Source organism: Herpailurus yagouaroundi, unplaced genomic scaffold, assembly GCF_014898765.1.
Source record: "Herpailurus yagouaroundi ecotype Mexico unplaced genomic scaffold, PumYag 162, whole genome shotgun sequence".
Classification (NCBI taxonomy): Eukaryota; Metazoa; Chordata; class Mammalia; order Carnivora; family Felidae; genus Herpailurus; species Herpailurus yagouaroundi.
In genome coordinates this window covers 44,333,622-44,356,020 of record NW_024412403.1, presented here as the reverse complement: position 1 = coordinate 44,356,020, position 22,399 = coordinate 44,333,622, and the positions used below count along the sequence as shown (strand labels likewise).

Here is a 22,399-nt window from a genome sequence, read left to right as displayed (position 1 = left end):
TAGTGTAGTAACTTTGTGTGGTGACAGATGATAACTAGACTTATGGAGATCATTTCATCATGTATAAAAATATTGAATTAGTATGATGTACTATTGATATAAACTAATAGGATACTGTATGTCAGCTATATGTCAATAAAAAAATAGAAAGTGACTGTAAATTGTAATCTTCATCCCTCATTCTGGGCAAATGAAAACTGCTATGGGTTTCTTTTTGAATTTTTTTTTTAACGTTTATTTATTTTTGAGACAGAGAGAGACAGAGCATGAACGGGGGAGGGTCAGAGAGAGAGGGAGACATAGAATCTGAAACAGGCTCCAGGCTCTGAGCTGTCAGCACAGAGCCCGACGCGGGGCTCGAACTCGCGGACCGCGAGATCATGACCGGAGCCGAAGTCGGCTACTTAACCAACTGAGCCACCCAGGCGCCCCATATGGGTTTCTTTTTAAACTAGATTTTGCAAACACACACCCATGAAAATGGGAAAAAAAACCACGAGGTTATTCTGAGATTACTTGTAATGTCTACAATAGATATACTTCAACCATAGCTCTGTTTTATGATGCCAAACATGCTGTTCTCTTTCAATTTATAAAAAAAAGTATAAATTTGCTTTTTATATTGAAAAGTATAGCCTATATAATAAAATAAAATCAACAGAAGTCGATTTTTGGCCTCAAAAAGTGACATTTATTAAAAAAAAATGACAAGATGTCCATCCCTTGGCCCCCTTCCCTCCCCTCTCCTGCTCCTCTTCAGTGCCCCTCCCCCCTTATCCTGCCCAAGGACTGAACTCCAGGTACAGCTGGGTAGCAGGAAGCACCTCAGATGATGGTTTCAGCGACATTGGGGGGTATACATCAATGGAGGTGTTGTAGAGTTCTCATTGTCTTGAGAAATTCTCTTGTCTTCTTCTGTCACCATGTTAATAGCCACACCCTTACAGCCAAATGGTCCATCACAATTGATTCTGTAGGTACGGTTTTCCCTTTTGGTGGGAAGGTCGTAATTGAGGACTAAAGAAACCTGCTGCACATCAATGCCTCTGGCCAGCAGGTCAGTGGTAATAAATACTCTGCTAGAGCCAGAGCTGAACTCTCTCATGAAAACATCTCATTCCTTTTGGTCCATATCTCCATGTTGGAGGACATGGTAAAGTCTCAAGTGTGAGTCTTCTCAGTGAGCCAATCAACCTTCCTTCAGGTGTTGATGGATATGACTGCCTGTATGATCGTCGGGGTTTCACACAAGTCACACAGTGCATCTGATTCCATTCCTCTTGTTCCATCTTGACGTAAAACTGGTGGATATCTTCCAGGATCAACTCCTCTTTCTTGACCAGAATCCAAATGGGTTCCCTCATGAACTTCTTGGTCACCTCAAGCACATTGGAAGGCATTGTAGCCGACAGCAAAACCACCATTCCAAAAGTGCTAAGCTTCTGGAATATGTCATAGATCTGGTCCTCAAATCCATGGCTTAACATTTTATCAGCTTCCTCCAGTACAAACATCTTGATGTATTTGGGATACAGGTATATCCAGTTAAGCATATCAAACACATGACCTGGGGTATGATGATATGGGGAACTTCCATCTGCAACTTTTGCACCTCAGCACACACATTGGTCCCCTCAATGCAGGCATGGCAGGAGGCACCCACGTAATTTCCTAATTCCATGACTATCTCTGTATCTGCTGATCCAACTCTCTGCTGGGTGCCAGGACCAAGGCCTGTGTAGCCTTTAGTTCCAATTCAATCTGTCACAGAATTGACATGGCAAAAGTGACTGTTTTCCCAGTCTCAGATTGGGCTTCAGTGATCACATTAACCATTGATACAAGAAAGAAGGGCTCACTGCTGGATGGCAGAAGGCTTCTCAAAGCCATAGGCATATGACACGGGAAAGGGAATCAGAGAGGTTCATGTCATCAAAGCTATCAACTGTCTCATTCCAGTTACTCTCAATGAGGCCTTTGGGGTTCTATCACATTGGGGGCATTGTCTCTGGATTGAGAATCCTGATTCGCAGGCGTGAACCTTAGAAACTCAAATCAATCTCATTCTTAATTCTCTTTTTATTGAATTTAAGGAAAATAAAAACAGAAGAAATGTTCCTTAGAGGGCAGAGTATTGTTAAACATACTCTTACTTGGAATGCTATCCGAATAATTAATTACACTGTCTCATATCAGCTGAAGGTTGATATATGTATTGCCATTAAATACCAATTTTCACCTCAGTAACATTTTTCTCACATTCTCCATCAATTGTTTATTTTAAAGTGCTTTGCTGGGGCGCCTGGGTGGCGCAGTCGGTTAAGCGTCCGACTTCAGCCAGGTCAAGATCTCGCGGTCCGTGAGTTCGAGCCCCGCGTCGGGCTCTGGGCTGATGGCTCGGAGCCTGGAGCCTGTTTCCGATTCTGTGTCTCCCTCTCTCTCTGCCCCTCCCCCGTTCATGCTCTGTCTCTCTCTGTCCCAAAAATAAAATAAAACGTTAAAAAAATAATAATAATAAAGTGCTTTGCTAATATTGTAGATGACAAGATTGTAGGCAAATCTTATTTCACTGATTGTGAAGATTCAACTCTCCTTATTGTAGGGACATGTGTTTTTCTTCATCAATGAATTAATTTTTTTTACTAACTTTTCCCAGATGCCCATGTAACATGTAATCATTGACTTGTAAGAACTTTTTAAAAACTGTCATGTTGTAGTAGACATTTTGAATAGGGTTTTTTTTTTTTTTACATAATACATAAACAGGGCAAAATTTTAGCATTACAAATGTATATGTAACACATTGTACCAGTTCCTCTCAATAAAGGCAAATGTGTTTATAAAATAATGGTGCCTATTTTCAGAAATGACAAGTTGCTTATGTATGTATATATCTACCTATTTATTTGGGTATCTCTCTAGACATAACTATTGACAGAAGTTGAATAAAATGGTATCTAAAATAACTGTCTTCATATAAATTAATTTTTTCACTTTACAATAAATTTTGAGCATTTTAAATATATGCTGATATGGACAAATCATATCAATATTAATGATAACAAAATATTCTATTCTTGATATGCTATATTTCTATAAATTATTTAATGAGCTTACTGGCATTTGAACAATACTATTCAAGAATTTGCTACCAAAAATATGTCTGCAATATATCTAAATAATCAGTATTTTAAAATGTGTTTTGGTTAACAAATTAAACTACAACCTAGATGAAAATAATAAGGTTTGTCCTATGATATGTATGTGTGTGTGTGTGTGTGTGTGTGTGTGTGTTTATTTATGGGGAAAGAGGATAAGAAGAAAAGAAGATAAAATTAAATAGGTATTAATGTCCTTGCAGAGAGTAAAACAGATCTTATTAAACTTCAACTTTTATTAGAAAATTTAAATTTAATGTTACCTGTCAAATATGTACATAAAAGTAATCAGAAAATTTGAGAGTAAAATACGTAGTTTTAAATACATAAACAAAATGAAGCAAACCAAAATCACCAAAAAGTGGAAAATGGAGTGTATAAAATAAGTGAATAATGACAAGTAAGACCACATAAAACCAAATATGGAATATATTCAAACTCATCAAAAATCGGTATGCATATGAATGGTTTAAGCCTACTGCTTAAAAGATACTATCTTTCTTCTTAAATCTTACCGTCTCCTCTCTAATGCCATATATTTTTGCACAATAGGATTTTAAAACAAAATGATACAAAAAGTTTAAAAATAAACAGAATGGAAAGATCCACTAAGTGTATATACCAAACTTAAAGTGGATATCATATTTTTCATACGGGAAAAACTAATCAAGATTTTGAGATGTATAGCACTGAAAAAAAATTTATATATATACATACACACACACACACACATACACACACACACACACACATATATATATATAATTTTCCACACAAATTGCCAACCCATTTCTGTATCCTTTTGATATGAACACATTAATATTTGATCAGTTTCTTGTGTACATTTTTCATTTTCTCTCTTTTCCCTGTTCTCAGACTTGGAAATAGCTATTTCTTCAAGTCTCACCTCTTCATTATATTGGAGAATAGTTTTTAGAATCAAAGTCTGGTTGTTACGTATACACATTACTCTTGGGAGGTCACTGCTTCTAGATTATTTCAGTAGCAAAAACCTAGAGAATATATATATTTTAAATTACCAGTTACATTTGTATTTTTTACTCAAATTTAACAAAAAGGTTTTTACCTATTTTATTTAGTACTTTTATGCTATAAAACTATTTTATTTGATGCTTTTATGCTGTAAAAACTGTTTCCAAATAAATTCAATATATTTACATTTTTTTAAAACTTATATTAGAGAATAATTGTAAATTCATTTATAATACATTTGGTGTAGTTTGAAAGAATGTACTTTTTAAAAAAGTGTTTATTTTTGAGAGACAGAGAAAGAGAGAGAAAGTAATTGATCAGAGGAGGGACAGAGAGAAAGGGAGACACAGAATCTGAAGGAGGCTCCAGGCTCTGAGCTGTCAGCGCAGGGCCTGAAGCAGGGCTCGAACTAGTGAACTGTGAGATCATGACCTGCGCCACAAATTCAGACACTCAACTGACTGAGCCAACCAGGGGCCCCAAGAATGTACTTTAATGTAGCTTACAATTACATTGTCAACGTTACTAACAATAAACCTATTGTTCATTTTTGATTGAAAATGTACCGAAAGTGTATTTATAGTTCTTTCTGTTTATACATGTATGTGTGTGTGTATATAAATCTATATAAAGAACTGTGTTGAAATTACTTGAAATATTATTTATGTCTTATGTCTGTGGGGTTTTTTTTTTTTGGTGTTTTTTCCAATTTTATTGAGTTATAATTATAAATAACGTTGTATAAGACATGGATGTGTTACCTATTTAATATAGAGTTGGACTTATTTTCTAATGTTTGTGCCTAATTTTGCATTTATTTTTCCTACTTTTTAAGGTATTTCCCTACAGGTGGATGAATTTCATTTTTGGAAGTGTAAAAGAAATACGGTTCAAAGTCAAAATCATATAAATGTATTTGCTTCTCCCTGTCAATTCCCTTTTTCTAAGTTTTATGTAAAATTGAGTAGTTCATATTTCATTCTTGCTCTCTTTAGAAATTAAAAATATATATATATGTTAATCTTATTTACCTTTCTTACAGAGAAGAGCAAAAGCATACTATATTGGCTTTTTCTCCTCCCCTCCACCCCCAGTTGCTCACTCTGATTTCATCACATTCTTCCTTATTCTTTCTCACAAAATGATAGATATCTTCACAGATGAGTCTACTACAATTTAGATTCTAATGACAGTATCTTTCTCTTATTTCCAATCTCAAAAATACAAAATTAACAGAATAATTAGACCTTGCATTAGTTTACCTACTGTTGAAATACACACACACACACACACACACACACGTACATAATTAAAGAGATTCACACATGTATACTATGGGTCTCAATCATTATATACATACTTATATGGAAAAATTCTAAAGGATTTTATGGGTTCCAAATCCATTTTCAGTATTTCATTCCTTAAAAAATAATGATAAAAAGCATGTCTATGTCAATAACATTTTTTTCTGGTCTATTCTTGTTTGGTGTTTCACTGTCTGACAAGAGAGAATGTAATTCTTACAGCATTCTCATTTCTTGGTTTTTTTTTGTTTGTTTGTTTGTTTTTTTTTTGTTTTTTTTTTTATACCTTGACACAAAGCATTTGTTTTTAGTTTTTGTTTTTTTTTTTTCCCTGTGCCTAAAGGGAATGGATGAAGATTCTTTTTTCCTTATATAGTCAGCTTTATTTTTTTCAACGTTTATTTATTTTTGGGACAGAGAGAGACAGAGCATGAACGGGGGAGGAGCAGAGAGAGAGGGAGACACAGAATCAGAAATAGGCTCCAGGCTCTGAGCCATCAGCCCAGAGCCTGATGCGGGGCTCGAACTCACGGACCGCGAGATCGTGACCTGGCTGAAGTCTGACGCTTAACCGACTGCGCCACCCAGGCGCCCCTCTATTTTTTTTTTTCCATAGTGATCCGTATTGTTCTGTTTCTACGGTGTTCTCTGAATATACTAAAGAAATAAGATGGGGTAAAAGAATAATCCTCTAACTTGTGAGTTGTAACTAAAACTAAATCTTCATTTTCCTGTCACATAGTGTTGTACATGATAAGATATTACAAGAACTAATTCTAAAGATGCTTACAAGAATGTGCTCGAGTGCCAGCTCTTGTTCTCACTGGCTGTATTGTCTCAACCATTTTGTTTTACTTCTCTAATCTTTGGTTTTATTGTCTATAAGAGAGAGAGAACATAATAATATAATGGTTATTGTATTATATTTACATAATTATTTGTGTATTACTTTAACTTATATTTATATAATAGTATGAGTAGTAGATTATTGTTAGAATTAAATGAGATTGGGGCCTAGGTGGCTCAGTCAGATCAGTAGCCAACTGGCTCATGTCATGACCTTGTAATTCTTGAGTTTGAGCCCCCCACATTGGACTTCAACACAGAGCCTGCTTGGGATTCTCACTCTCTCCCTCACTCCCTGCTCCTCTCCCCTTGTGTGTGTTCTCTCTCTCTCTCAAAATGAATTAATGAACTTTAAAAAAAATTTTTTTTAGAAAGAATTAAATGAGAGAATATATATCACATAGGAAATAGTCTGACTATAAGAAATGGTCAATGTTAGAACTTATTTGTATAGTTGTTATAATAGTTATAATTAAAGCACTCTGTAAAATCTTGTCATTAAAAAGCAGAAAGCTACAGGGTAACTTCATGCTATAATTTAGATAAACATGATTAACATGACAATGTTTATGACATAAGATTTACTGAGATACATTAAGATGCAAATTTTCATACAGTGTTCATTGCAAAAATAAAAGAATATTAAAGGAATATAAAGTATTGCCAAACAACATTGAAAGGTTTGTGACAATAAAAGTAATTGTGATATTCTTCATATGTGTACTTTAACACATGTATATATTTTATTTAAACAACAGGTATTAATATTACAATAAAATAGTAAATAAGTAAATAAAACACAGAAAATCATACCATGTTTTTAAATAATGGGCTTGGGAAATAATTCATCCGTTTTCTCCAAAACACAGATGTTTTTAAAAACATAAACTATTACTTATTAAGAGCATGAAAGTGATCTGCAGATGTTACATAACAACTTAACGCAAACCACGATACTTTGAAGGTGCATCTAAAGCCTTCTCAAATGAAGTATCGAGGTTACCTGTTTAAGCCATCTAAGCCATCCCCTCTCTTTGCTGACTGCACAATATTTATCTTGACAGATGTCAGCTTTATAATGCTTGTGAGAAGTTTGTGGCTTTCATTACCTGGATTTACAATAGTGTGCAACAGAGGCTTAAATTGCACATGAGCCATGACAGCTGGCAAAAACATGCCAGAGGACAACTTTGTCAAACCTAGAAAGCTCAAGAGAAGCTTAGTGGAGTGAATGAGAAACATAAAAGTTGGAGAGCCTAGAGACAAAAGAAGAAGAAGAAGAAGAAGAGAAGGATGGCTAAGCCTCCAGATGATTGCATTGGCATTCATTATATGTGCCTATGGACAGATGAGTAGCGTTCACTGAAATCATTCAGAATATGTGCAGAGTGTGTATTAGTTACATGTGTGTTCGGTGGATTTATGTCTATATTTTATCCTCCTACAGGTTTATAAATTGATTTGATTTGCTTCAATTTGTTTGCTTATCAGCCAATAATAAAAGAAAAATTTCTGTCTCTTAAATAATTCCCATGGAAAAAAAATAGGTGAATAGAAACTTTCAGTTAGTCTTTGCCTCTTAGAAATTTAAGGAAAGGTGAAGATCATCATTTACCTTATTTATATCATTTATAGGAAACTGCAGTTCTTAGAAACAACAAATATTCCATGAAGTAGAGAGGCAAAAGTAAATTATGGAGCAGAGTTTATATCTCTAATTTGAAAACAATCAGAGTATTTTACTGTTGTTGTCACTGAAATATTCTCATTAAAAATAAAGTGGCAGTAAAAGTAAATCTAACTATATTCACTTTGGGGACAAAAGCAACAGTATACTTAAAATAGATATGGCCTTATTCTCTTTAAATTAAATTGAAAACAAACTAAAATATTATGACATGATACTAGTCATGATAAACAAAACTGTAATATTTCTTTTAAGAACACTCATGAGCAGATATAGGACAAATATTTCATTTAGTTTTTGGTTCCTTTGAGAGTCATTAGAAGCAACTAATAATGATATCATTCCATTTTTCTTTTCCAACACACACACACACACACACACACACACACACACACACACACACAAAGATACATACTTTTTGAGGTTTAATAATATATCAAAGGCTTCATATTTATTCACAAGAGTCAGTAGCATAATATAAAGCAATAGGATTAATTTTTAAAATATATATTGGCATTCTACCTGTGTAGTTGAAAAATGGACTAGAGGGGCACCTGGGTGGCTCAGTTGCTTAAGTGTCCAACTCCAGCTCAGGTCATGATCTCACAGTTTGTGAGTTCAAGCCCTGTGTCGGGCTCTGTACTGGCAGCTCAGAGCCTGGAGCCTGTTTCAGATTCTGTGTCTCTTTTTCTCTCTGGCCCTCCCCCTCTCTGCTCTGTCTCTCTCTCAAAAATAAATAAACATTAAAAAAAATGAGTAAACTATCTCAATAATTAAAAAGGAAAAATGTAGTAGACAGAGATATAAAAGTGGTATTATATACTGTCTCAGTTGTAGAGAATTTTATACCCTAATTTGTGACAGAAATCATATGCAAATAAAATAACTGGAATTATAACAATATATAAGAACTACTAGCAAAGGAGGTAAGACATGAACATATGTATTTAGTTAAGGAAAATGAATACAGCCTTTGTATTAGGATTATCCAGCAAAACAGAACCAATAGGATGTGTGTATATAGAGAAAGAGAGAAGAGAGGGTGAAGGAGAGGAAGAAATGTTAAGGAACTAGCTAACAGCGCAGAGCCCAGTGGGGGGGCTTGAGCCCGGGAACCTTGAGATCATGACCTGAGCTGAAACCAAGAGTCAGACGCTTACACGACTGGGCCACTCAGGTGCCCTGGTGGGTTGATTTTTTAACTTTTTTCTGAAAGATGTTGCAAGTAAAAGAAATATGGTATACTGCTTTCAGATTGGGTCACTACTCACTATTTCTTACCATCAATGGATATACTCAGTATCCTATTTTGTAAAGTTGAGCTATTTATGATTATTTCACCTCAAGACATAACTAACCAAGTACACAGCACTAATTTTCACACATGCACTTAACGTTGTGACCTTTAGAACATTACATTAATGAAAAATAACATAGACATTATTCTAAAAGTTTTACTTCTTTTTAAATAATGACTTTATACCATAAATCCTAATTACATTATTAGGATGACCCAATAAAAATATACTATTCTTTTTTCCCCTGTTGATAAAAATACACTATTCTTTTTTCATGTGGAAAATTGTCACTAATTATGAAGGAAGTTTTCCAAGGATGTTTATATGTATTAAAAAATACTGCTCAAAAACTATGAAAACCCGTCCAGTTAATCAAAACAATTTGTTGAAAAACTCACTTTAAAAATTTAGGGACATTTGGGGCGCCTGGGTGGCTCAGTCGGTTAAGCGTCCGACTTCAGCTCAGGTCACGATCTCGCGGTCCGTGAGTTCGAGCCCCGCATCGGGCTCTGGGCTGATGGCTCAGAGCCTGGAGCCTGCTTCCGATTCTGTGTCTCCCTCTCTCTCGGCCCCTCCCCCGTTCATGCCCTGTCTCTCTCTGTCTCAAAAATAAATAAACGTTAAAAAAAAAAATTTAAAAAATAAAAATTTAGGGACATTCAATAAATAAATAAATGGATAAAGAAGATGTGGGGCATGTGTGTATATACATAAATATTTATAAATCTGAATAGGAATATAAATATCTATAATGGAATATTACTTAGCCATAAAAGTAATGAGATCTTGTTATTTGCAACAACATGGATGGACATAGAGGGTATTATGCTAAGTGAAATAAGTCACACCAAGATAAACACAATTTCATTTATATGTGGAATCTTAAAAAATAAAATAAACAAAAACAGGAACAGATCCATAAATACAAAGAAAAACTGATGGTTTCCAGAGGGGAAAGTGGGAGGGATGGGCAGAATGGATGATGGGGAGTGGAAGATACAAGCTTTCAGTTAGGGAATGAATAAATCATGGGGATAAATGGTACAGCATAGAGACTAGTGTCAATGGAATTGTGATAGCATCATATGGTGACAGATCATAGCTACACTTGTGAGCCTAACATATACAGACTTGTCAAATCACTATGTTGTACATTTGACACAAACATAACATTGTGTGTTAGCTATACTGCAACTAAAAAATAACTCAGAAAAAGAAGAATGGGGATTTCCATATGTGATTAAAATGGCGAAACTGTTAGCAATTAACGTCTCCTAATAGATAACTATAATAACTTTTCAAATACTGCATGATAGGCAAAGTGATGCTGTTATCATGAAAAGAATGAAAAACTGTCAGATGGCTCTATAACCTCAGTTTTATGCCTGGAGATACTTTCTGGAGTACAGCAAGTCCAAATAAAGCCGAAAATTACATTGAGCTGGAACCACAGAGATCAATGTTGTTATTGAGGATGCTGGCTTTATGGGCCAAAAACTGAAGAAGATATTGTACAATGAAGGGCCTTCAGGAATACGCACAGGAGTTGCTTGACTTTCTAGATAAATATTAAGCTGAGAAGTTACGAGAGGAGATTTTGCAAGGCTAACCACTCCACAACCAAAGTAAAAAAAAATTTTTTTTACTTTTTTTTAAAAATAAACAAAACAAAACAAATGAAAAGGAAAAAAAAAAGAAAAGAAAAGAAGAGAAAAGAAAAGAAAAGAAAAGAAAAGAAAAGAAAAGAAAAGAAAAGAAAAGAAAAGAAAAGAAACAAGAAAAGAAAACTACCAAAGAGGAGCTATTGCAGAGATACGAGCTGAACAATTGTTTGGGTTTGAATATAGCTGCTAGATGTTCAAATTCTTATAAGCTAGAGTGGAGAGATCTCATTTTACACCCCAGGCATTTGGTAAGCTCCCAGAAAGACAATACATTAAGAATAAGATTTACATAGTCCTAAAAGAAATAATCCCAGACTTATCTTGGCACAATCTAGGAAGAAGCTCAAATAAATCAAGCTCATGTGCAGATTCTACCAGAATAAAATGTCACCTTGTTTTAAGACAACAAAATCTACACATTAATAGCATAACACAGCAATATTCAGTACAAAATAGCAAATTAGTGAATTTAAAAAGAGGAGAAAAACCAATCAAAAGACACAAACTCAGAAATGATGAACATGTTGGATTTTGCAGACATAGATTTAAAAGTACTTTTTACAACTATGCTTAAGGATTCAAAGACAAGGGGAATTGAAGGAGAAAATAGAGGACCTGAAAACAATCGAACAATCAATGTGTAAGAAAGAACTGAATGTAAATTACTGGGCTTGAAACATAAATTCTCTTGAAATCTATTCCTGGAGATTACAACATCCTATCTATCAATAATTGTTAGAAAAAGAAAAAAAAATGACATATTTGACAAATTTGAATTTGAACAAATTCTAACCAAGTTAATTATTTTTAAACACCTCAAAACAGAATGCATCTGCCATTGAAAGATTCACCACATATAGTGTGCATAGTGGTAATGATCAATATATAGATCAATAAAAAAGAAAAGAGAGTGACAAAATAATCACAGATTTACAGGGTGGGTTTATGTTTTTACACAGTGCCAAGTTAGTTAAACGGAAAAATCATGGGGAATGGAAAAATGGAAAAAATGGAAAAAAATGGAAAAAAAGATAGTCTTTCTAATAAATGGTGCTTAACATTGAAGACTTCTATGGACAAAACAAACAAACAAACAAAAAAAAAAACCAAAAAACCAAACAAAACCGCTTCCTACAAAAAAAAAATGGGCAATTGAATAGATCATTTACAAAAGAAGATTGATGAATGGCCCATAGGCATATGGAAATGTGCTCAACATTAGTCACTCAGAAAATTCAAATTCAAACCATAATAACACCACGAAATTACTAGACTGTTAAAATCAAAATGCTTGATGATGCCTTGTGTTGGCAAGGATGTGGAGCAAATAGAACTCTCAGAGATTTCTGATCAAAATGCTCAATGATACACCCATCACAAACTTGTCAGTAAACAAACTGTGACAACCCAATTTCAGAGAATACTACTCAGCAGTAAAAACAAACAGATTTGAACATTGGAAAATGGATGAATTTCAAAAATCATGCTATGTCAAAAAAGTCAAACACAAACACATTAGCATTATATCATTTATAAGAAATTACAGAAAAGGCAAAACTATAGGGACAAAGAAGAGATCAGTGTTTCCTAGCAGTGAGGAAGGAAAGCCAGAGTAGGCATGAAATGCAAAGGAGCCCAAGAATATATTTTAGTTGGTTGGAATTGCTCTGTATCATGATTGATGAGATAATGAATATATACAACTGCCAAAATTCATCAAAAAGTACACCTAAAGGGTGAAATTTATTGTAGCTTAATTTTTATACTGACATTTTTTTTCAGCTAAAACAAAGTTCATGCAATTCAGTAGTGAGATTATACCTCTTCTTTTGTAGTATTGAAGCCCACGCTTGTCTGTGCATATTTTTTTCTTATTCCTTATCGCTTGCATGTACATGGGCTACTGATGTGCTTCTACTCTGAATAGCAATTGAATCTTCTTATCAGAGGTCCTGCCCTTGGGGTGCCTGGAGGGCTCAGTGGGTTAAGTGTCCAACTCTTGGTTTTGGCTTAGGTCATGATCTCACAGTTTGTAGGATCAAGCCCCATATTGGGCTCTATGCCAAGTGTGAAACTTGGCAAGATTTCTAAGATTCTCTCTCTTCCTTTCTCTTTTCCCCCTCCCATTTATACTCCCTCTTCTCAAAATAAATAAACATTTAAAAAAAGAGAACAGGGGCGCCTGGGTGGCGCAGTCGGTTAAGCGTCTGACTTCAGCCAGGTCAAGATCTCACGGTCCGTGAGTTTGAGCCCCGCGTCGGGCTCTGGGCTGATGGCTCAGAGCCTGGAGCCTGTTTCCAATTCTGTGTCTCCCTCTCTCTCTGCCCCTCCCCCGTTCATGCTCTGTCTCTCTCTGTCCCAAAAATAAATAAACGTTGAAAAAAAAATTAAAAAAAAAAAAAGAGAGAACAAAAACAAACATACAAAAGGACTTGCCCTTAAAGCTGCCTGATCACATTTTACCTGTTTTACCAGATGAGTAAGCCAGCTCCTCTCTATCTTGTTAGAGCCACTATGAATTGCTACTTACACTATTTCAAGAGATCTCTGCAGGATGAACTAAAATTTTCCTACAAAGTACTTTGTCTTTATTCAACTTTGCCCCTATCGAACAATTTCTTAACTCTCCTGATTTTTACTAGAACCCTCTTAATAAATTACTTATATGAAAATGTTTATCCTTGGATCTCCACTGAAATAATCCAACCTAAGAGAAAGAAGATATATTTTGGTGCCCCTCATGAGTCTTCCAGTTAAAAGAAGAACATTCAATTAGACTCAGATAAGGTTTAAAATGAAAAGGGACCGTGTTTGAGGAAGCACCTCTGGACTGTCCAGTCTCTCAAGATCTCTTATAAGTCTTTTTTCTTTATAGCAACCTAAATTTTCTCCTATTGCGTAGAGTTACCTCTACGTAGAGGGAGAATGGCAAGGAGAAGCATGAAATACAAACGTGTTAGAAGAAAACCAAATTTCACATGAAATATATAAAATATTCTGTTAGTTTTTAGGTTGGTGTCTAAGAGTTAATTTGATCTTCAGAGAGAGCATTCTATTTTCCCTTCATGGTTCAATGACATAAGCTCTACTGACTACAACAGACAAAGAATGCTGGGTATGTGGACGCTAATAAAAAAAAATGCAGTCTGTGCTCAACACTCTAAACTTCCAAGCTATATACAAAGTTTGAAGATTCTCAGCACCTGGGCATTCTTCCTTAGCAAAAGATTTGCAGTATTCAAGGAAAAAAAGAAAAAAGGTAACTCAAACCATTGAGGTATTGATGAACGTATCTAGTAGAACAGAGACCTAACTGCACTTGGGTTTACACTGAAGATTGTTCGGTCCTTATTAGGAATACTAACAGGTTTGTGTTGAGTCTCCTAATATCTGAATAAGCAAAATGCATGTTCCTGTTTACTTCTTCCAAGTCCTTTCTCTCAGATTCAGGTTATATTCTCAGTGACCTGCTTATTCCCAAGTCTTTTACCTGAAGGATGAGATTTTTCTGTCATTGAACAAATATAAAACTATTAAAACTTAAAACACACATTTAATCAGATTATATCACAGAGTACAAATTTAATTGTACCACTTAAGACAAACTGTTTTTATTCTATATATCTTGAATATTTATATAGACTTGTTTTTTGCTAAGGATGATAATAATACTTATATGTAACTCATCTGTTTTTCCTTAAATAGTAAGCTAAAAATATACTCAGTATCTAATTTTAAATACCATAATAAATTAAAACTTATCAATTGTTTTCTCTTTCTTCTATTTTTTTTTAAATGTTTCTTTATTTTTGAGAGAGACAGAGACAGAATGTGAGAGGGTTATGGGCAGAGAGAGAGGGAGACACAGAATCGGAAGCAGGCTCTAGGCTCTGAGCGGTCAGCACAGAGCCCGAAGTGGGGCTGGAATCCACGAGCTGTGAGATCATGACCTGAGCTGAAGTCAGACGCTCAACCAACTGAGCCACCCAGTCTCCCTGTTTTGTTTTGTTATCTCTTCTAGAAGATAAAAATATTATTCTACTTATAGTTTAGAAAAGAAAAATGTGGCATTCTAAATCCAACTCTAGGGGCAGAAAACTACTCAGGAAAGGTTTTAATATCTAGTCTCAAAAATGGAATTGAACCAAAAATTATACAAAATAAAGGACTAATGTGTAGAAAGAATGTGTTTATGTGAAAAAAAATATAAAACTATAGAGATTCTAAAAGTTGACAAAGGATTCTGCAATTATAAACTCCAATAGTGATTAGACACAAAATCTCTTATAAAATCTGATTTTAAAAAAGGCATAGAGGGGCGCCTGGGTGGCTCCCTTGGTTAAGTGTCCAACTTCAGCTCAGGTCATGATCTCATGATCTGTGAGTTCGAGCCGTGTCCAACTTCAGCTCAGGTCATGATCTCACGATCTGTGAGTTCGAGCCCTGCATCGGGCTCTGTGCTGACAGCTCAGAGCCTGGAGCCTCCTTCGGATTCTGTGTCTCCCTCTCTCTCTGCCCCTCCCCTGTCCATGCTCTATATATCTCTGTCTCAAAAGTAAATAAACGTTTAAAAAAAATTTTTTAATAAGATTAAAAAAAATTTAAAAAGGCATAGAGATGATTTTCCAGGTTTATGTAATAAACCTGTATATGCATAGGTTTGCATGTATACACACACACACAAAAATAGTCACACAATATTCTTTTTTCTCTTTCTGTGTTCTCTCTAGAGTAGTATCAGTGTCTTCATTTTTCCTTTAGGTACAAATAATTCTAAGCACCTGAACAGGCTGAACATTTGAGGTATATTTGAAAAAAAAATCCTTTTGAAGAAAAAAATGTTTGCGAAGACATACCAATAATCAGCACGCATCTATAGTGTCTCTCACTAAATATCTTAATGCATTGTCTATTTTGATAAATAGAAATATTTGTGTTTTTTCAATCTGAAACATCATATGTCATAGTTATCAAACATACTTGATTTAAAATTTCATGTGCTAGGGAGGCTTGGGACAGAGCGAGAGAGTATTATTAGACTTTGAGTAGAGTTACTTAGTATCCATAGTTGTCATGATGCAGTAAAAGTCATTATTAAGCTATTAGCTAGGCTGTGAGAGAGAATTACAAATAATGTGGGAAGAAAATTGTTTTGAAGAGAAAATGAATTAATGGTTGGGTCAACAAGATTAAGAATCAGAGAAAGGTTTGGATACCATAGCTTCATAAAGCTCCAGTGTGATAGCGTCCCCTCCTAAGGGGGAAAAAAAAAAAAGGCAACCTGACTATACCGTATGTGACAACATCCCTCACAACCTTGGAACATGAGACCACTTAATCAGACTACATGTGTGTGTATGTGTGTGTGTAGTTACCATATATGGGAGACAAAAAAGTAAAAAAATATATATATAAAAACTATGCCACGTGGCGTTCCGAGCTCAGTTCGGGTACAAACCCATAGCTCCCATATATGGGAGACAAAAAAGTAAAAAAAAATATATATAAAAACTATGCCACGTGGCGTTCCAAGCTCAGTTCGGGTACAAACCCAACTGAGTAGTGCTGGCACAAATAAAGTTGCTTTCTAAAAAAAACAAAAAACAAAACAAAACAAAAAAAACAAACTTGGTGTCAATTCTCTGTGCAAGAATCCTGCTACACCAAAGTAGTGAGTCAATAAAGCCAATATTTTAGATTCGTAATTTTCAAGAATTGTGAGCAAGTATATCACAAGTCTGTATCGAAATAACATAATTTTTAAAGCAGTTTTAAGTCATTTATTTTATCTAAGTCCATTATCTTGATATTTGAGATACTTCGCAGTATTTTACATTTTGTATTCAAGGCTTTTGGAAGTCTCACTTCTGTAACTTTACTAAAGCCAAATTTACTCATGAGACTAAATTTAGAGGAAAAGGAAAGCCCCGGGCGGTGCCTTGTTTTAATGATCAAACATTCTGGATAATTGAAATGTTTTATTTGAAAGAGAAAGTTGATGGGTAGAAACATTCATGCAGCAGTCACAAATACGTGAATGAATAGGTGCCAAAGAGTAAAATAAATTCAGCAATTACTGTGCACAGCATTTTGAATACTATGATGTTTAATAAAAGGTAAAAGAAATGTAGAAAACCTATACATTTTTTGGGGCACCTGGGTGGCGCAGTCGGTTGAGCGTCCGACTTCAGCCAGGTCACGATCTCGCGGTCCGTGAGTTCGAGCCCCGCGTCGGGCTCTGGGCTGATGGCTCAGAGCCTGGAGCCTGTTTCCAATTCTGTGTCTCCCTCTCTCTCTGCCCCTCCCCCGTTCATGCTCTGTCTCTCTCTGTCCCAAAAATAAATAAACGTTGAAAAAAAAAAAAAAAAAAGAAAACCTATACATTTTTAAAATACACATTCGTAATGAAAATACTAATTTTTAAAACTAATTTGGCTCTTTCTGAGTTCCATTTTTATGTCTATATAAATGGCCTACACACAACTTACTCGCAAAATAGGTTATTAATTTATTATCAGAATGTAATTGATTCATTATTTGCATAAAGCATGCAAGTTGTGCTTATAATCTATACTAACACAGCTAATGTTAAATAGCTGGTTGTACAATAGCCATACTGCTGTTAAAATGTGTTGATATATAAAGAAAATATCCATTAAACTTTCTAACATTCGTGTAAATTAAGTCTACTATATGAGCTATACAAAGGCACAAATTACCATCTAAGTTGTTTTACCAATCAGATTTCTGAGGTAGCATTGCAAAGCAGCTCTGTTACTTGGAAAATTAAATGTAAATGTTCTCCTTCATGAGAACATTCATCTCCTTCATGATCTCCTTTTATGATCGAACAAACAGGGCAGCAGATAGGTCTAAAGACTGGGTCTAAAATCTATTTTCTAGAAGTAATAAAAAGTGCAAGACTCACAATGACATGAACACTTATGCCATCCAGTACATTTTGTGCTTTTGTGCTATGTACTTAACAGTGTTATTTTTATGAAATACAAAGATTTTCTCTATCGTCAGGTATATAGTATCATGAAATGCTTTAAAATATCACATAGAATAATGATTGTTCCTGTGTTTTGCCAAATACTTGGATAAAAACTTTTAAAGTGCAGTTAATCATGCAACTGTTATTAAGCAGGTGGCAATTTGGTATCATGCAGATAACCATCTGGCTGACTACGATTTCAAACTTTTCACAGGTCTCCATAGCATGTAAATGTGTCAAAGATTCTCAGCACTTTTGAAAAAATGGCTTTGCTGTCATATTTTAAATACAGTGATACACAAGTTAGAGTGTATGACTCAATGATAGCTTTACAAAATATTTAATAAATATTTACCAGGTTTCATGGAGACTTTTCTCTTGTTATTTTGCATATATGATTTCTTAGAAAATGGACAGTTTGTTGTCTGTAATTGTATTCTATGTGTGTTTAATTTCTCTTCACTTCTTGCTTTCGACTTATTCCACATGCATTGGTGGCTACCTTACTGTTAAAATACTTATACAGTTTCAAGGACTGACTACTATCCCCTAAATAGAGAATTTATACTTAACATATCATAAAATATTTATCCTTCTATTTCTGGAAAACACCTTTTATTTCTACCACTTATTGTCTAATTAGAAAATAATATATATTCATTATATATTTTATATAATCATTTATATAATACATGCAACATGCATTTTATGAATAGAATATGTATATATGTATTCATATAACATTTGTTATATATAATATTTCACATAATATACATTACATGTACAATAATATATTGTACATATGCCGTGTGTGTGTGTGTGTGTGTGTGTGTGTGTGTGTGTAATTTATATGTATGTAAAATCACCACCAAATGAGAAATAACCACAATTAAGTTTCTGGAAATATACACACAAATAAGGTATTATTTGCACATATATGCATGTGTGCACACACAAAAATACATACATATCAATTTTGAGCCAATTTAAGCTCATAAAATATATATTGTTTCAGAATGTGTTTTTCAAGTTTTTATTTAACTTCCAGTTAGTTAACATACAGTATAATTTTAGTTTCAGCAGAATGTACTTTTTTACTTAAAATTTTGAGATTATTTTTCAGTAAGAATTCTTTGGAAATGTTTTATCCACCTTTAAAGGGAAATATACAATTTACCATTTGTAGGTGGCTATTGAACATTTAGAAACATTTTTCGAGTACTTTTCATATTCTTTACAAGGCTATGGAGGCCGAATTTATAATGTCAAAGTAAAATGGACTTTTCACACAATACACGTTTCAATTTAGAAAACCCTTTCCTCCCTTTACTGATTATCTGCATATTTTAAGTATGTGCCATTCTCCTCCAATAAAGTATATATTCTTCCACATGAGAAATGAGTTATGTCTCATTCATCTTTTCATTCCTTTGTGAAGTCTATATTAATTGATGGTTTTATTAAATTAAAAAAAAACCACCCTGATCTAGTTGTTGAATTATTGTATATAGATCAGAATCAGATATATCCTATTTTGTTTCCTTATTTCAAGTATCATCCATGAGTACCTGTTTTTGGTTTTTATTATTTCAAGTGTAATCCATGAGTACCTGTTTGTATTTATTGTGAAGCTAACAAAATTGTTTCTGTTCATACTATTTTGCTAATCTTATTGCGTCTGTTTTTAAACAGTGAATAGTTGCTATTTTTAACTATTATTATTTTTAAACAGTGGATATTTACTATGTTTGGTAAGAATCAAGGACACTATTATACTAAAACTGAGATAACATTAGGGGTCAAGGAAGATGGCAGAATCAGAGGATCCTGAGGTCACTTTGTCCCACAGACATACTGAGGCTACAGGTATATATAATGTAACTCACTCTGAAAATGATCTAAAGACTAGCTGAACAGCACTTCCACAGCTAACGATAAAGAGAAAGCCACATTGAGAAGGGGAAGTGGGGAAGAGACAAGGTTGGAACCCAACCCCTCTGTGCAGTGACCCACATGCAGGAGAAATATCACAGGAATGGAGGTTCTCCCTGGGGAGCAAGGAAATCAAACCCTACATCAGGCACACCCTACCTTGGGGATCTGCACTTGGAAGACAAGCCCCATAATGTCTTTGAAAATCAATGGGACTTAACTCAAGGAAAGCAAAGATTTACAGGAAACTCAGATTCTGCTCTTAACGGGCCAGCACACTGTATCACTTGATCTGAGACCCAGCACAGAGGCCGAAATTTCAAAGGACCTGGGTTATAAGTGAAGGAGATTTATTGACTAATTTTAAGATGTACTGGAGGGACAGGCAGCTTTCTCCAGGAACGGAAGTCTTGTTGGGCACCATTTTCTTGCCCTCCTTCAGCTAACTGGCACTTTCCATTTACCTTGGGAGTGCTGCTTGCCCACTCCAGTGTTTCTGTGAAAATCCACCCCAATGAGCAAACACACCTTTGCAAAGGGAATACCTCCTGCCACACCCAGTGGGCGGCAACAGTCAGGACCAGTATCCCCTCCATAGTGACTACCACCCCACTACACTCGGCGGATAGCCCTGGCCAGAACCAGTGCCACTACAAAACACATTCTGCCTCAGGGAGGGGGTTATAATGCTGCCAACATGTACCCCTGTCAACAGTTGCAGCCAAGGCTCTCCATTAGCTGTACTAGGAGATAATTCACCCACCGGCCACAGGCGGGCCTCTAGCCAGCACACCAAGTCACAATCCATCAATACACCCAGTCAGGCTGGGGGCTGGCCCCGCCCACCAGCAAGCCTACTGCAGGTGCAGCTGGGCCTCCTCGACAGCTGTGCTTGGAGGCCTTCCCTGCCAACCAGTATACACAGTAGTCATAACCATTCACTGCAGCCCACTAGGCTGGGGCCAGCCCCACACGTCGGCATACTGCACACGTGTGCAGCAGTCACAGCCCAGTCACAGCAGGAGGGTATGCAAGCCTACGCAGAAGGCACTCCTGGAGCACCTGATTCTATACTACTGGGCCCCACAGGATACCTTATATCTAAGTGCACAATCTTGAAGACCAGGAGACATAGCTGAGCTACCTAATACACAGAAACAAACACGGAGAGATAAAACAAGGAGACAGAGAAATATGTTTCAAACAAAAGAATAAAAAATCTCAGGAAAAGAAGTAAACAAAATAGAAATAGCCAAACTACCTGATAAAGGGTTCAAAGTAAGTGTCATAAAAATGTTCACCGAACTTGAAAGAAGAGTGGATAAACTCAGTGCGATCTTCAACAAAGAGAACAAAAATATTAAAAAGAACTAATCAGAGTTGAAAAAATATAATAGCTAACATGAAAATAGACTAGAGGGACTCAACACTAGATTAGAGGATGTAGAAAAGTGGATCAGCAATCTGGAAGACATGGTAATAGAAAGCCACCCAACTGAACAGAAAAGTAAAAAAGAATTTAAAAATGAAGATACATTAAGAGACCTGTAGGACAACATCAGCACACTAACATTCACATTTAAGACATCCTAGAAGGAAAAAAAAGACAAAGCGGCAGAAAACTTGTTTGAATAGCTGAAAACTTCCCCAACTTGGGGAAGGGAACAAACATTTAAGAGCAGCACAGTGAGCTCAAAATGAGATATACCCAAGGAGGTCCATGCCAGAAACACAATAATTAAAATATCAAAGTTTAAGATAAAAAATGAGTTTTAAAAGCAACAAGAAAAAAAGCAATGTGTTATATATAATGGAAACTTCATGAGGCTATCAGATGATTTTTCAGCAGAAACTTTACAGGCCAGTAGTGGGGTGGGGGGCAAAATACAGTCTAAGTGCTGAAAGGAAAAAAAACAAAACAAAACAAACCCACTAAACCAAAAATACACTACCTGGCAAAGTTACCATTCAGAGTTGAAAGAGAGATAAAAAGTTTCCCAAAGGTTAAAGACATCCATCACCCCTAAACCAGCCCTATAAAATGTTAAAGGGACTTCTTTAAGTGTAACAACAACAACAACAACAACAACCACAAAAACGGCCATAACTGGAAGAAAATTACGAAAGGAAAATATTTCACTGATAAAAGCAAGCATATAGTCAAGGAAGTAGATCAAACACTTATAAAACTAGAATAAGCCTTAAAAGAAAATAAGTAGTAAAGTCAATGATATCGACAATAATTAAAGAATATAAAAATAAAAAGATGTAAAATAGGACTCATATACACAAAAATGTGGGAGGGGGATGAAAAATGCAGTGCTTTTAGAATGTGTTTAAACTTAAGTAAGCATCAACTGAATATAGACTGCTATATACAAGATGCTATGTATAAAACTTATGGTAAGCACAAACCAAAAACCTCTAATAGGTGCACAAAAAATAAAGAACAGAAAATCCAAGCATAACACTCAAGAAAGTCATCAAAACACAAGAGAAAAAAAAAGAGGAAAAAAAGAA

At 35.1% G+C, this 22,399-nt stretch overlaps 1 pseudogene; it reads right to left on the bottom strand.

Moving 5' to 3' along the window:
• Nucleotides 1-773: 773 nt before the first annotated feature.
• On the bottom strand, nt 774-20,475 carry LOC121036496 (eukaryotic initiation factor 4A-I-like; annotated as a pseudogene).
• Between the last annotated feature and the right edge of the window lie 1,924 nt (nt 20,476-22,399).